The 16,756-nt window shown below is 46.5% G+C and overlaps 1 long non-coding RNA gene across 1 annotated transcript; it reads left to right on the top strand.

The window, feature by feature from the left end:
• Positions 1 to 879: 879 nt before the first annotated feature.
• On the top strand, positions 880 to 13,581 carry LOC139008199 (uncharacterized). Its single transcript, XR_011471115.1, has 4 exons — positions 880 to 928; positions 6,056 to 6,195; positions 8,937 to 9,211; positions 13,363 to 13,581. It is a non-coding gene; the product is annotated as an uncharacterized lncRNA (long non-coding RNA).
• The last annotated feature ends 3,175 nt before the right edge of the window (positions 13,582 to 16,756 follow it).

Below are 16,756 nucleotides of genomic sequence, written 5' to 3'. Positions count from 1 at the left end.
TTTTTTTACAATCTAATGGAAAAGAGGTCAATGCCTCTGACTAGTCAGGTAATGCATGTTTTAAAAATTCTTGCAGCACACCATTGAAAAAAGTCGCTGACCTGAAGGATGATTCTTATGTATAAGAAGACTAACAGGAGACAGTAGTTGAGGTCAAACACACATGCCAACCAAGGAGTGTGAACTTGATTCTTTTAGCCAATGAAGAGCCTTAAGCAGAGCAGTGACAATTACTTTGGTGGCAGTGTGGAGAACAAATTAAGGGAACAAGACTGAGAGCAGGTTGATCAGGAAATGCAGTGTCTGAAATACAGCACAGGGTGTTGGCATGAAGAGAAAGGCACAGATTCCGTAAATGTTAAGGAGGTAAAACTTGTTTGGGTGGACAAGATGAAAGGATTTTATCCCCTTTGCTCAGCAAACCTGGCTTATCGCAGGTGCATTTTCCTGTTACTACCTTTGCAAAAGGTTCTAGTAATGTCCTGATAAAGAGGTTATCCCTCGTGATTAATACAGACCTGTGCGTTATACTGACTGTGCTAATGAGGGAATTTCACCTGTATCGTAGCAGTGACTCTGCACTGCCGCTCAGGACGGAACGTGGGCCTGGTGCAAAGCCATAGTCAGACGTGTCAGTTACCTGCAAATACTCAGGCCTCAGTGAGCACAATGGATTTACTATTTGGATATTGTGAAAATCACAAGGATTTTTTTTCTAAAGGGAAATAGAAATAAAATTGTGGTACTTTAAAAGAGAATTCCACAATAATTTCAAAGGTCAGCTATAAGTCTGTATAATGATATTACATTGTAGAGACAGTTAATCAGTGACTACATTTCCCATAGTCCTTGAGGCAACGTCGCCTGCATTACCCAGAGGGCTGTGCGATGTTCGTGCGAACCGTGAGCGTCCGTGAAAACAAAAAAGGTAAACCGAAGGGGTTGTGCTCTTTCACGTTGCTTTTCAACCACATTTCCCATTCTCCTTCCCTACTTCATCCCTCTCCTCTGTCTCCGCTCCTCTGTTCAAGGGCTTCAGAAGCCCAATTACCCGGGGATTTGTCTCTGTGGCAGCTCCAAGTTACCGTTTTTTGTGCCGCACGGCCGGAAGTGTGCTGTGCCCGGAGTCTCCTGGGAAATGTAGTCCGGAGTCCCCGCCCAGCCGAGTGTTTCTGCCTCCTCTGGCCCCAGAACCAGGGGCTGGGTGTCGGAGGCGCCTTGATGGGGGAGGTTAGGGGCGGGTGGTGGGGTGCTGTCTGCGCATGGTCACCTGCTGGTCCAGGACACAGAAAGGTCGTAGAGCCTGCTCGCCCTGCGGGCGGTGAGGTTTTCCCGCGTTTGGGGCAAGCTCCTCTGGCGTTACCTGGGCTCCCGAGCACCTAGGCTGGTGGACGGCCTCCTGGAGAGGCGGGGTGTCGTTCGTGCGCCGGCCCCGCTCGGATGGGTCGCGGCGAGAGTTCCCGGGGAATGCGCTCGGCTGGCGTAGATCCGTCCAGCGGATCACAGTGATGAGAGGGGTCCTTGTGAGTCTCGGAACATCCAGCCCAACCCACTTCTGTGACAGGGAGGTACCAGGCCCAGAGAGAACCAGGGAATGGCCCCGACGGAGAGTCCGGCCCAGGGCTGTCCGCAAAGCACAATGCGGATCACAGAACAAGCGCTCAAGCATTTAAGTGTCTTTTCGTTCTAAGAACAAACAGCTGAAATACTTTGTTTCAAGACAAAAATAATTTAAGAGAAGTGGACCTGTAGACTAAGAGACTTATCAACCAAATGCAATGTGTAGACCTTATTTGGATCATGATTCTAACAACCATAAAATTGTGAATTTTTTAAAATCAGAAAAATGTGCCCTAGCTGGTTTGGCTCAGTGGATAGAGCCTCGGCTTGCGGACTGAAGGGTCCCGGGTTCGATTCCGGTCAAGGGCACATGCCTGGGTTGCGGGCTCCATCCCCAGTGGGGGGTGTGCAGGAAGCAGCCGATCAATGATTCTCTCATCACTGATGTTTCTGTCTCTCCCTCTTCCTTCCTCTCTGAAATTAATAAAAATGTTTTTTAAAAATCAGAAAAATGTGAACATTGATGACATTAAGGATTTGTTTTAAATTTTAGTTGGGATATGCCGGGGTTCTTGTTCCGGCATCTAGAAGGGTTCAGCATTCTGGAGAAGGCTGTGCGTAGACTAAATAGGAGTCCAGAGACGAAATATAATTTTGAGAGGCATTTGGGGGTCAGAGGAGCCTAGTTTAAAGGAAACTAAGATCTAAGATCTCCTTGTCTCAGGACCCCATGCTTTTTATTAACACAGATTGTCCTGAGGCCAGGCAGAGATATACACTTCAAAGGGTCCGGGTTTCATATACAGAGGCATTGTCAGAATGGAAGAATTAGCCTACAGCTGTTCAGGCCAGTAGGAGGAAATACCATGTAGATTAAGAACCCCTGAGCTGTCTGGCAGCCAACAATCAATTTAATGTATCCTATTCAGGTTTTGGGAAATGCCTTCGGCCATCCCCAGATTCAGCCCTGCTGTCATGCTGGAATTGGCTTCTGGCAGGGATAATGCTATTGGGGTTGCGCTTTAAAAAAGAAAATAGTTTTAGGAACATATACTGCAGACTATATGGGTGAAATGATGTCTGAGATTTGCTTGAAAAATACCCAGTGGCGGGGGGGAGCAGATGTAAGCAGATTAGCCAGGTGTCAATAATTATTGAAGGTGGAAATAGATACAGGGAGATCACTAAACTATTCTCTATACTATCATACATTTTTATTTTTTAATTAAAAATTGTAAATTTTTTATTGATTCATAAAATATACAGTATAGGGTTATGTATGGAATAGGATATTGGGTAAATGGATTATCATGTCACGATAGCGAACACCATTAACTGTTATTGCCTGAGCAGCCGCATTTTCGAAGAATGATCTGATGATGCCTCCAGCCCAAAATCCACACCAAACAGTGACACATTGCGGATGCATTTGTTTCTCAACAAACACTCGTGGATTTTCTGAACCCCAAATGCAACAATTTTGTCGATTAACCAAGCCATCAAGATGAAAATGAGCCTCATCGCTGAAGATGATTTTGTTTGAAAAATCAGCATCCACTTGTTGTTGTTCTATCATACATTTTTTTTTTACAAGTTCAAGTGTAGCCCTGGCTGGTTTGACTCAGTGGATAGAGCGCAGTCCTCTGACTAGCAGCGGTTCTCAACCTGTGGGTCGCGAACAATGAAAATACATCCTGCATATTAGATATTTACATTACGATTCATAACAGTATCAAAATTACAGTTATGAAGTAGCAATGAAAGTAATTTTATGGTTGGGGGTCACCACAACATGAGGAACTGTATTAAAGGGTCACGGCATTAGGAAGGTTGAGAATCATCACCCTTTAGTCACTAAAGGGTCCCAGATTCTATTCTGGTCAAGGGCACTACCTCCCTTGCAGGCTTGATCACTGGCCCTTGGTCAGGGCATGTGCAGAAGGCAACCAATAAATGTTTCTCTCTCTGTGTGTCTCCCTCTCCTTTCCACTCTTTATAAAAAAAAAAAAAAATCAATGGAAAAAGATCCTTAGGTGAGAATTAACCAAAATTTTTTTTTCAAGTGTAATTTTCTTAACTCCTAGAGCTACATACTGAGTTATCTATCAGAACAAAGATATACTGTGTATTCTGTGGGATTTGCTTTAAAGTACTACACACACATAGGAAGTGTGATGGGGCATGGAAGAAACAAGAATGGCAGAAAATAGGGGACCTTGAGCTATGGAAGCTGTGTGATGGATATGTGAGACTTCATTGTATTATTGTATTCTCTTTAATGGGATTGAAATTTTCTATAATCAGGTTTTTAATTTTGTTTAATGGATTTTATGGTTTTCAGAAAGTGCCTACATATAAAGAAGCTCATGAGAAGTTTACCTGAAACTTAATCTTCCCCTGCACAAGTGAGCCTCGTTGGGGACGTCTCCAGTTAAGAATGATAAGCATGAAGGAGGAGAGGGAGCTGTGTCCTTGGTCACCCAGACCCTTCAAAAATAGGACAGAATTCTGACGGTGAAGGTAGAGGCAGAGGACCACTTGAGGGGGTAGGGAAAAGACCTTGCTACAAGGAATCTTCCAGCCCGAGCTGGCCTGTCCACACTTCAGACAGTTCTAAGACTAGGAGGTTTGGGATCCCATGAGGTTCTGCCATGTCCCCAGGAACTCTGCTGCCAGTGGCTGAGGCCTGAGATGCCCTTGAAGGCACTGAACCTGAAGCTGCTGGTGCTGGAGAAGTTCCGGGCCATTCTGCCCTGGGAGCTGCAGTGCTGGGCCTGGGAAAGCACCTGGGCCTTGGAGAGAGAGAACTTAATGAGCCAGGCCAGCAGTTAGGAGAAGAGAGAACGGGTGTAAGGATAGGGAGGGGTCTGTCCTCCTCCAAAGAAAGCCCAAATCTATGTTGATCCAGCTCTGTGTCTCTCTATTCATCCTAGCTCTTGCCTTTTTACTTGTGGGACATAAATTAGGTCTTGGATGACCTCCTAGAGCAGTGGCTCTCAACCTTCTGGCCCTTTAAATACAGGTCCTCATGTTGTGACCCAACCATAAAATTATTTTCGTTGCTACTTCATAACTGTAATGTTGCTACTGTTATGAATCGTAATGTAACTATCTGATATGCAGGATGGTCTTAGGCGCCCCCTGGGAAAGGGTCGTTCGACCGCCGAAGGGGTCGCGACCCACAGGTTGAGAACCGCTGTCCTAGAGGGTTTTTTTTTGTTTGTTTTTTTCCTGTGACATTCTGATTCTCATTCTTACCTGGGTATGCTTCATTTAAAGCATTATTTTAAACCACTCAATTTTTAAGTCATTCTCTACAGAAACTAAAATACATGTTCTTCCACAATACAGAACCACATTGCTGGCTGCACTCCCATTCCGGGTGCTTCTTACCCACCCTCTTCTTGAAACTGAGAAGTAAGGGCTTTGACTCCGTGCCCCTTCTGTTTACCCTCTTACTGAAAGACCAACCATGAGACCCTGAGGTGTGTGATCTTTCCACCGTGTGTTCTTAGCAAACTTGTTATCTCTGGAGACACAAACCCAAAGTTTGAAAAAACTCCCAGTCTCAGCAGACATCTTGGCCTTATCCTCATAAAGGACCTGAGCTAGAACCACCCAGCTCAGCCGCTCCCCGATTTCCCACCCTCAGAGACAGAAAATTCATGTTAGTTGTTTTAAGTTGCTAAATTTTAGAGTAATTTGTTACTCAGCAAAGAAAACTAATTACAAGTGTACTAACAAAGGATTTGGGTACCGTTTCCACCTTTCAGAAGCCACCTGGGAGTGGTAGGTTGGATTTTTAAAAATTGGGATTTCTGGGCTGTTCTGATATCTGTTGAGAACAACTAGACCGAATATTTGAAACTAGGACATTTAGGGGAAAATTCAGGAAATATGATCATATCAATAGGTCCAAATTATATTTACTTTAATATAAATCAAACTTATTTAATTTTCAAAATAACTTTTACCAAAATGAATCAAAATTTAATTTGAAATAATCAACCTGTACACCTTAAATATATATAACTTTTAATTCAGTATCTCAATAAAACTGGGGGGGAAATTTAAATAAAATTAATTTTAAAAAATTTACAGTATCTTGGGAAATAGGATTATAAAGGACTTTCTCTTTAAACATTTTTTGTTAAGTATGTAACAATTATTTTTTTGCAATGAACATATATTGCTTTGTAACCAAGAAATAATTTTTGAAGAAATACACTAGGGCTGTGGTCGGCAAACTGCGGCTCTCGAGCCACAATAGTGCTCTTTGGCCCCTTGAGTGTGGCTCTTCCTAAGCCTTAGGAGTACCCTAATTAAGTTAATAACAATGTACCTACCTATATAGTTTAAGTTTAAAAAATTTGGCTCTCAAAAGAAATTTCAATCGTTGTCCTGTTGATATTTGGCTCTGTTGACTGATGAGTTTGCCGACCACTGACCTAGGGGAAATGTCTAACAAGAGCTAGTAATTCTCTATTTCTTTCAGAGCTCCCAATTTTCTTAATTGGCTCCAGGACAGGACGTTTTCGGGAGAAGATAGCACCTCCACCATCTGCACAAGACTCCCCTCCCATCACCAGCTTCCGCCAATTGAGTCTTGGGAGCACCAATCCCTCCAAGCCAGTGGTAAGAGGCAGCGTCCCTGGGAGAAGAGAGCAAGGTGTTGGTTTCTTTTTCCTGGGCCCGCCTGTGTTGGAAAGCAGGACAGAACATCACAGCTTCAGGTCTGTGCTCAGAGCTGAGTGTGATCATCAAACTAGTGTGAGGCCTTCAGTCCAGAACGCAGAGCTACTGCGGTCGTTGGAGGACAGCGAAGGGAACGGAAAGCGTCGTCTCAGTCATTCACAGGTGCCCCAACCACAGCTGTGCCCTCCATTCCCGAGGAGTTTACAGTAGTGGGCTGTTTTGAAATCTGGTGTGATTGCTTTTTAGCCAAATCACACTCAATGGTGTAGCTCACGGAGAGCTTTATTTACAATAACTTTATCTTTTCTTCTTCCCTACATGTAGCCTGTATTCAATTTGAAGGGAACCTAGGAGATCAAGACACCCAGTGGGGTGTATGGAGGGGGCTCTGCTTCAGGGAAAGGCAGGGGGGTTGGGAATCAGGAGAATAGACCCGATGAGGCACCCACCTCACCCTAGAGCAGTGGTCGGCAAACATATTAGTCAACAGAGCCAAATATCAACAGGGCAACGATTGAAATTTCTTTTGAGAGCCACATTTTTTAAACTTAAACTATATAGGTAGGTACATTGTTATTAACTTAACTAGGGTACTCCTAAGCTGGCCTTTGTGCATGGGCCACGAAGTTTCAATCGCACTGTACCTGCCACCCTCAAGGGGCCAAAGAGCCGCGTGTGGTTCCCCAGGAGAGCAGGCAGGGTGGAGGGGCTGGCACACTCCTGTGTCTCCTTCAGAGAGGAGTGGGTAGAGCACTGTTTCTTTGCTGTAAGTCCTCAGAACTTAGTACTCCTTTGTAACAGGACAATACACGCATTGCAAAGCCAAGAAGCACCACTAGGAGGCTGCTGCTGTAGATCAGCAGTGTCCACTGACCTTTGCGTGAGCACAAGGAACCAAGAGTTGACTTCACAAATGTGTAGGTGCCCGTGGATTCCTACATCAGGGAGAACATCGGTCTCTTCTTGTTCTGTGTCCTTATTCAGCTCCCCCACTGAAATAAGCCACACGTTCAACAGCTTCTACAGTCTCCTGTCTCCTGTCTCTGTTGGCATCTCTGGGACACACAACTAGGGGAGGCCAGAGGCAGGGGTAACACTTATCTGGTGCCCACCAGAATGGATGGATGGGTTGTTAAAATATTGAAATGCTTCTAGCCCAGGGGTGGGCAAACTTTTTGACTCGAGGGCCACAATGGGTTCTTAAACTGGACCGGAGGGCCAGAACAAAAGCATGGATGGAGTGTTTGTGTGAACTAATATAAATTCAAAGTAAACATCATTACATAAAAGGGTACGGTCTTTTTTTTTTTAGTTTTATTCATTTCAAACGGCCCGCGGGCCGTAGTTTGCCCACGGCTGGTCTAGACTAATTGTTAATCGGGTTTCTGCTGTGTCCCCTAATAGCCACCTTGGCCCCTCTAGTTACTCCCCTCCTGCTCCCTGCCCGCCTCCCCCAACCCTCAGGACCTCTCTAAGGTCCAGCATCTAATGCTTATCACTGGGTCCTATAAGAGGACTCCAGGCCCCTGCCTCTGGATCTGCAGATGAGACCAGCATCTGTTCTAATCAGTCAGTGTTCGATCACTACCAGTAGCTAATTGTAATCTCCCCCTTGGCCTTTATTCACCTTCACTGTCCATGCTCATGAAGGAAAGCTGAGTATCGTAGCCCAGCAAAATGAACACTGGAACCAACTGGATTCAGGTCCTGGCTCCACTGTATACGATGTGATCTTGGGCAAGTCCTTTCACTTCTCTGAACCTCTGTTTCCTCATCCGCAGGCATCAAATAAAATAATAGAGGAGAAAGTAAATGAGAAATGTAAACTACAAAGTGCTTACATATAAAATCATTTTTAAATTATTGTTTAAGATGTGTATGAGTTCTTTGTCCAACACAGGACCATACCTTCAAATCCTGCTTTCTTCCCTCTGCCCGGGCCCCTTCCTTTTTACCTGTTCTGCAGTTACCTCAAGCCTCCATCCTCTGCCACCCTCCAAGGGGTACCCCAGGACTTCACTCTTTGGAGGTCACTAATCTTGGCCCCTTGGAGCAACGTTTTTGGCTCCCTTCCTTAGCAACACCCTCTTCCTGTGTGGCCAGGAGAGCTCAACTTACTTTTCCCTACTTCTCAGATTTCCCCTCCTGTCAACCCACTACCATTTTGGTCCCCTGCTTTTTCCTCATCCACTCCCCAAGTTTGTAAAATATTAATTTGAGACATTTTCTTATAAAAGTAATACATGTTCATTATAGGAAATACAAATACGGCTAAAAAGAAAATGAAAGTAGCCCAGCCGGTGTGGCTCAGTGAACCGGGAGGTCATGGTTCAATTCCTGGTCAGGGCATATGCCTGGCTTTTGGACTCGATCCCCAGGGCATGCAGGAGGCAGCCAATCAATGATTCTCTCTCATCATTGATGTTTCTATCTCTCTCCCCCTCTCCCTTTCTCTTTGAAATCAATAAAAATATTTTTTTTTAAAAAGTAAATGAAAGCAACTTATAATCTTACTACATGTATAGTATTTATAACCTTTTTTAAAAATGTAGGATCATTTATTATTTTACAACCTCATTTTTATTGCTATATCACATGCCATTATTTATGTAATCGATCCCCTATGATAGGCATGGATTTTATTTCAATAGCTTTTTACTTTGCACTATGTATACTTTCAGTTGGTGACCTAAGGACTGAGGACCAGGAGTTCAGCTCAGATCAGGAACTTGCTGAAAGAAGACCCCACCAGTAGCTCATGCAGACTCAGTGAAACTTTGCAGGCACCAGTGCTGGAATACCGCTCAGAATGTTCCAGTACCTTAGACCAGCATCAGGGAACCTTCCAGAGGGGAAGTCAAGCAGCTTGCCCACCCATGAGAAGAATTTGAAGAGTTTCAAGCAGGAGAAACAAAATCTGTGAAGGTGACGAGAGTGACCAAACCCTGCAGGCCAGGTGAGCCCCTTGTTCAAAATCAGAAAAGTTGTCCAGGCAAAGACCCCATAGATGCAGCACATGTGGCAGACCCGGCCCTGGTTCAGCATCAGAGCCACAAAGGAGAGAACCCTCAAAGGCAGAATGGACTTCCAGATCTCCCAGAACCTGGCTGTCAGGCCCACCGGTGTGACTAGGTCAGGAAGGTGTTGCTTTTATGAGTGAAAGGTGAACACATGAGAGAAAGGGACCACCAAGCCCATGGGCAGGAGAGGCTGGGGGTGTGTGAGCTGAAGGGGAATGAAGGACATGGCTAGAGAGAGTGGGTAAGGCATCCTTCAGGAAGTCTGGTCCCCCAAAACAGACCCTCTCTTTGTGGTTTTGTAACCAACCAGGTTTGTAACGTGATACATTTTCTCTCTCTCTTTTTTTTTAACAAAAGTAATCCATGTCCGTAACAGAAACTTAAAAAATATGGATGAAAAAAAAATGTAATCACCTATTCCAGAATCACTGGTAACATTGAGTGTCTTCCTAGCATATATATATTTCAGATTTTTTTAAAAAAAGAGGTGGGCACCCCTGGTCCCACAGCTACATGCAGCCCCAACTTCCTTTCTCACTGGCTCTCACAGTGAGAAGCAAGGTTCCTGCAGGCGTTGTTTGTGAACACAATAGCAATACCTCTTTAGGCCACAAGAGGGGGATGTTTGCTCATGCACATCTATCCCAAAATTTCTGGGGAACCTTGAAGTCTCCTTCAGCTCCCCTTGAGGCCACCTATAGTAATTCTGTTCACTGCATCTCTTGGAAACCTTGGTTCATGAGGAAAAAAAAGACGGAACGCACATTCTCGCTCTATAACCACATCTGCACCGATTTAACAGATCCTCGAACAGCTGTCTCCTCACTGTTGCCGCCGTGGGCTTCTGAATGAGGGGATAAACTACAAACCTGATCAGGTCATCTCCCAAACCCAACATTTTTCACGGTCCTCATTGCTCTTAGGGTCCCGCCTGCGGGCCCTTGTTGGCTGGTTCGCTCTTCTCCTCCCTCCACCCCATATTCTGTGCTCCTCACAAACACGGCACTGGCCGCCTTCCAGCCCCTTTCACTCTGCTCCGTCACTAGCACACCTTCTAGCGTGTTTCTCTCTGGAAGGTGCTTCTCAGCACACACCAGGCCGGAACTTATTCTTCCAGGTCTTAGCTGACATCTTCCTCCCAGAAGTCGCTCTCAGCCCTGTGAATCTGGCTTATGTGATTCTCCTCTGTGCGTAGCATGTGTGAGCATGTGGAATAGACTTCAGCTCTCCCAGTGCCTAACAGTCAGGCCCCCCTGTGTGACCAGGGCAGCAGGCTGTTACTGTGATGAAAAAGATGAGCACCTGAGAGAAAGGCAGAAGGGCAGGGACTGCCAAGGCCATGGGCAGGAGAGGCTGCCCATAGCATAGCATGCGGGATGACTGCCTCTAGAACGGGAGTTCCACGAGGGCAGGGACCATGTCAGGCTAATTCACTCGCATTCCCAGCACCAGAGCACAGTGCCTGGCACTCCGTAGGGCTCAACAAAGATTTAGTAAATGGATGGAGGAATGAATGAGTGTGCCTTTCCCAATTCCTTGAAGTAGAGTCTTCAAAAGCCAGCCCTCCCCAGTTCACCACGTGCCTCTTGTTGTCCCCGGAGGCTCTGGAAACATACCCGGGGAACAGTGGTGCTACAGGACCAGGTCTCTCCCTTGTGATTGTTGAGAAACAGTGGGGTTTGGAGTGAACAGATCCAGCTTCAAGGAAAGCTCTGCCCCTTGCTGGCTGTGCATGTGCCTTACCTTCCTTACTTGCAAAGGTAGATAAGGGTGCCAGGCTTGCAGGATTGCACTGAGAAATCCTACTCTGGCCTGACATGTTTTTGTAGACAGTCAGATCAGAGTTCTTTCTCCTTCCCTCCCCAGTGCTCTCTCCTAACCCCCTCCAACCTGAAACCTGGGGACACAGACACTCCGACAGTCTCAGAGGTGCTACTGTTTTCCTGATTCCCCTCTCTTTTCCCCGAAGTTGCCAAGCCATTTGCTGCTGAGACCTCCTTCCCTGTCCTTGTTCTTCGGCATAGATTAATAGTGCCAGGTAGAGATCAGAGCAGGTACCTAAAAGGTACTTGCTGAATGAATGAATAACTGATTGGACCAACCAGTCACAGCAGCATCCCCTGCGGCATGCTTGCCAGTGGTCAAACATGTAAGGTAGTCACCAGCCTGTTGATGGGCAGGTGGTCTCCTGCCCACCTGACACCACCAGTAAGAGATTAAGCCAGTGATGGCGAACCTTTTGAGCTCGGCATGTCAGCATTTTGAAAAACCCTAACTTAACTCTGGTGCCGTGTCACATATAGAAATTTCTTGATATTTGCAACCATAGTAAAACAAAGACTTATATTTTTGATATTTATTTTATATATTTAATATATTTTATTGATTTTTTTTTTTACAGAGAGGAAGGGAGAGGGATAGAGAGTTAGAAACATCGATCAGCTGCCTCCTGCACACTCCCCACTGGGGTTGTGCCCGCAACCAAGACCGGATGAATGATGGAGCTCATGAAACACAGACCGGATGCCCTTGACCGGAATCGAACCTGGGACCCTTGAGTCTGCAGGCTGACGCTCTATCCACTGAGCCAAACCGGTTAGGGCTTATTTTATATATTTAAGTGCCATTTAACAAAGAAAAATCAACCAAAAAAATGAGTTCGCATGTCCCCTCTGACACGCGTGTCATAGGTTCACCATCACTCGATTAAGCACATGTGAAGACACAGGCCAAGACTTTACTGAAGAAAGAAGAAGAAATAGAGGCATTGTAGCCCCATGGAGAGGAAATGGCCAAGAGTTGCAGAGCCCAGATTCTTCTCATGCACAGATTAGTACCCTCACATGTGGACCCCAAGGGTTATAGGTGCACGTCTATGTCACTGAACAAGCTCTCTCCCTCAGGATGCCTGCTTTCCCTATAGCCAAAGTCTGTCAGGTCTGGCACTAAAAGTACAAGTTCCAGATTTGCCCTTTCATCGTGTTTTCTCTTATGAGGCCCCTCCCATAGTCTTCTTTGGGCCCTGCGTGGTCTGTGTTTCATGAGCTCCATCATTCATAACCCCTCTCTCCACTCAGAATCTTCCGGTGATGAATAAGGGCTGATTCATCCTCAAATGATCACCACCCCCAATTCATTACATTTGAAAGATTTAGCTCCAGAATGGCTGATGTGCTGTTGGGTGAGGTCTGTGCTTTCTCAGTGCGTCACTCCACTCATTGAGGAGTTTTCTCCTGTCTGAGACGCTAAAGGGTGAGCTCTGACGTGGGTTCTGCTCCATCTGTACGATAGCCCGGCCCTGTGATTTCATCCTCTCTGACAGCTGCTCTCTCCCTCTGAGGATTTTCCTGCACTGCTGCTATTCATAGGGTATCTCCAGTGTGAATGAGGAGATGAATGGAAATTTTCTCTATTCATAATATTCAAAGATTTTCTCTGCTCCATGAGTCCTTTGAAATTCTGCCAGAATTCTGCCCAAATGTTTGGCCACGTGCGTTGTGCCAGCAGAGCCAGGTTTGGGCTGAGAGTCTGGTTTCCCAAGATGATGTCTTTATCAGCATTGAGCCCCCAGATCCTGGCCTCTGAAGAGAAGCAGTCCTCCCAGGATGACCCCACAGTTCTACTCTGGCCGGAAGGCTGAGGTTTGTGTTGACAGCACAGCCTTGACCCTGGCTTCCCACTGTGATGACACCATAGGAAATGAGAGTGTCACAGGTCCTCCCCACCCCCGTTTCCGAGAAACTTCTGTGCAAGGAGACAGCAGCCTCTGGCTCTCTCCTCTTGTGATTACAGCAGGAGCAGGGAGAGCACAGGGAATGAAGAGGGGCCTATGTCCTGAGCACCCGGGGTCGATGCTCACGCCACACTCCCCCTGGAATGCAGCCCTTCCCCCTGAATTCTGCCCATTCTCCAAGCCTGCCCAAAGCCCACTTCTCCCCTGAAGCCTTCCAGGGACCCTGCAGGCCTGCGCTGGGTTTCTGCTCTGCACATCTATGAGCGTTCACTGCCTGTAAAACCCACTCAGCACTCAACGTAAGGTCCTGGTCCTTCATACCTTTATATCAAAAGCCTTTTTCTTCTCGGACAGACTTCAAGCTCTTTGAAAGAAAAAAACACATCTCATCTTTATGGTCTTCCTGGCACCTCTGAGAGACGTGGAGAGACTCAGGACGACTTGTGGACACTGCAAGTGAAGCTGGTGGGTCGTGGTTCAGGGCAGTCATGGATGCAGGTGCGTTTACCTTTGACTGAAGACGGAACCGCCTTCTCTGGGATGGCTGTTGGTTGGTCTTGTCCACGTCATACAGGAGGGAGGTGATCTCTCTGGGATTACCACCTCCCCCCTGACGCCGCCCCCCAGCCAGGCAGGCCAGCCTGCTTAGCCCCGATATCCCTAGGTGGCAGATGCTTTGTCCCCATTGCCTCAGCTCTGCCTGAGAACTGTTGCTACCCACCATGCATTGTGCTAATCCTGGGAATGACCTTGCGGGGCGGGCAGGAAACAAGCAAGAAATCCGTATTGTTGCAGAGCTGTCCATCAGAGTGTCCTGGCTAAGTATGGCTGGCTTAGGGACCATCTTCGGCGTGAACTTGGAGCTCTTAAGGGCAAGGTCTGAAACATCTCCATATTCACAGTGCCTAGCTTGGCACCTAGTAGGTGTTCATCTGGCATGGAGTACGTGAATTGTGTCTATGGTTAGCAGCAACCGAGAAGTTCGTGGAGGCGATGAGAACAGATGTTAATGGCTGTAGTGAATGTCCACCTGGGCCACTCCCATCCCCAGTGAGAGTGCATCATCCCTTTGATGTATAGCAAAGTTCTGGGTCCCAAGCACAAAACACAGAAAGGGCTTCCTGCCTTTTGTTGTTGCAAAATCTCTGCCTCCCCTGGGGAAAGAAAAAAGAGAGTGGGGGGGGGGGGGGGACATTCTGTGTATACATCTAAGGTCTTATAGAACCTTAGAGCCCTCTTCTACTTTTCTTTGTTGTTGTTAATCCTCACCTGAGGATACTTTTTCTATTGCTTTTCAGGGAGAGTGGAAGGGAGGGAATGTGAGAGAGAAACGTCAATGTGAGAGACACAATGACTAGTTGCCTCCCACGCGTGCCACAACTGGGGACGGAGAGTGAACCCGCAACCCAGGTACATGCCCTTGACCGAGAATGGAACCCTCGACCTTTCAGTACGTTGGCCAACGCTCTAACCACTGAGAAACACCAGCAGGGCTCTTCTACCTTTCTTTAACAGCTAGTAAGTTAGAATGTTCTTGGTGGGATATCAGAGCTGCTTCCCAGTGCTGGCACTGCCTGTGAAAACTGCATTTCCTAGGGACCCAAGGCTGCTGCTAGGCAGCTGGACTTTGAACCTGGTGAAGCTGTGAGCCCACCATTGAGCATTAAGAAGAGAACGAGCCGAAACCGGTTTGCCTCAGTGGATAGAGCGTCGGCCTGCGGACTGAAAGGTCCCAGGTTCGATTCCGGTCAAGGGCATGTACCTTCGTTGCGGGCATATCCCCAGAAGGAGATGTGCAGGAGGCAGCTGATCGATGTTTCTCTCTCATCGATGTTTCTAACTCTCTATCTCTCTCCCTTCCTTTCTGTAAAAAAATCAATAAAATATATTAAAAAAAAAAAAAAAAAAAAGAGAACGAAAGGGAGGGTCCTTGCCAGCTGCCTCTGCATCTCCTTAGCAAGGCTTACACGTTCACGGACAGGGGGACAGCTGGTCGCTGGGTTTTGTGCTTCATCTTGGAATTTTTTAGTTTATTTCTGCTCCCGCATGACTGGGTCTCAACTGGAGTGACCAGATGGCTGCATTTGACCATGATGGTTGGACTATGGCCATAGGTCAGGTACTGTCTGCCACTTGTCTCCATGTACCATCTACTGAAATGGAACTGAAATGTCCAAATGTGTTTCATGCCCTCTTTAGTCTTCTCCCATGTGGTCTCTCTCTCGGTAGAGTACCCTAAACTTATATTGTTGCTCCATTCCACTGCACCTGTCCTACCTCACAACCCCTTTTGTGGGGAGCTGCCTCATTCAGCCCTCACTGCCAGGTGGCTGTGTTGTATCACATGACCCTGCCTCTTTCCCCTCCCCGCACATACATCCAAGGTCACTGGACCAGGACCCATGATAGACTGGCCAAGGACTTTTGAAGTCACCTGGCTCAAAAATATAAAGAAACCTAGTTAGACCAGTCAGACTCTCCTTTTGGGAAATTTGAACCAAAAAAAAAAAAAAATAAGACAGTATAGCAGTGTGTGACAAGATGTTGAGGGCAAGTAGGGCCTGGGTGGAGCAATGTGCTAGCCCAGTGGTCGGCAAACTGTGGCTCGGCAAACCGCGGCTCTCGAGCCACATGCGGCTCTTTGGCCCCTTGACTGTGGCTCTTCCACAAAATACCGACTTCTGCGCATGGGCCACGAAGTTTCAATCGCACTGTACGTGCGCGCCCGCACGTGGTATTTTGTGGAAGAGCCACATTCAAGGGGCCAAAGAGCTGCATGTGGCTTGCGAGCCACGGTTTGCCAACCACGGTGTTAGCCAGAACTAAATTGAAGAAAAATCTTGGAGATTGAAGGGGGGGAAAAAGCTATGACACAGTGAAAATGCACTTATTGCGGAAGGAACAAAGAGCCTGCCTTGGGCAAGAGGATAAAGGAATGACCAGAGCAGAGCTGGGACTCTGTAAAAGGAGAAAGGAGCCAGCCGCAGAGGCACCCTGGCACTCCATGGCTCACCAGGCCCATGTGTGTCATTGTGGCAGCTGGTTACTTATTTCTTTTGCTGTCTGTTGGTTTAGAAATGGGCATATGACTTAGTTCTGCCTAAACATATTAGGAAATGGCTGGGGGACGTTCTGGGAAGAATTTTGCTTTTTGATTCAGAGAGAAATAGTGAAGGGGCCTGTCCCTTCTTTCTGCTTTGAATATAGATGTTTGACACTTAGAGCTACAGCAGCCATCTTGAGACCATGAGGCAACAAGGACAAGGAAAAAAGCCAACACACCGAGGTTGGCCTAGTAGACAGACAAAAAGAACCTGGGTCCTTGCTGATATTGTTGAACCACTATACCTATCCTGGAACCACCTAATTCCAGTCTTATTGATATATTAGTTAAATGTCTATTTTCTAAGCAGATTTCTGCTATTTGAAGCCTTAGGCATTTTTGACCAATATAGCACTCCCCTGAACCTCTCCATCTTCAAATCCTTGGAGCCTTATGGCTCTAGATATAGCTCCAAATAGAAAATTAACCCAAGCTTAGACATTGGAAATCTTACATATATGGCAGGAAATAAAGTCAAGATTTCTCACAGCCTACAGAGCAATTTCAGCACTTAGTCCCAATTCTCGGGGCCTACAGAACACAGACAAGGGAAAAAACATAGATTCAGGAAAGTTCTAGATGCATAAACAGGCGTCTTCTAAAATGGGACTCAATGTTGAATTTTAGGAAGACCCAAGTTCAGCG

Source organism: Myotis yumanensis, unplaced genomic scaffold (genome assembly GCF_028538775.1).
Source record: "Myotis yumanensis isolate MYYU_CA2020_CCGP unplaced genomic scaffold, mMyoYum1.0.hap1 SCAF_4, whole genome shotgun sequence".
Lineage (NCBI taxonomy): Eukaryota > Metazoa > Chordata > Mammalia > Chiroptera > Vespertilionidae > Myotis > Myotis yumanensis.
Note: the sequence above shows the minus strand (reverse complement) of the source record. Positions and strands in the feature narration are given on the sequence as shown.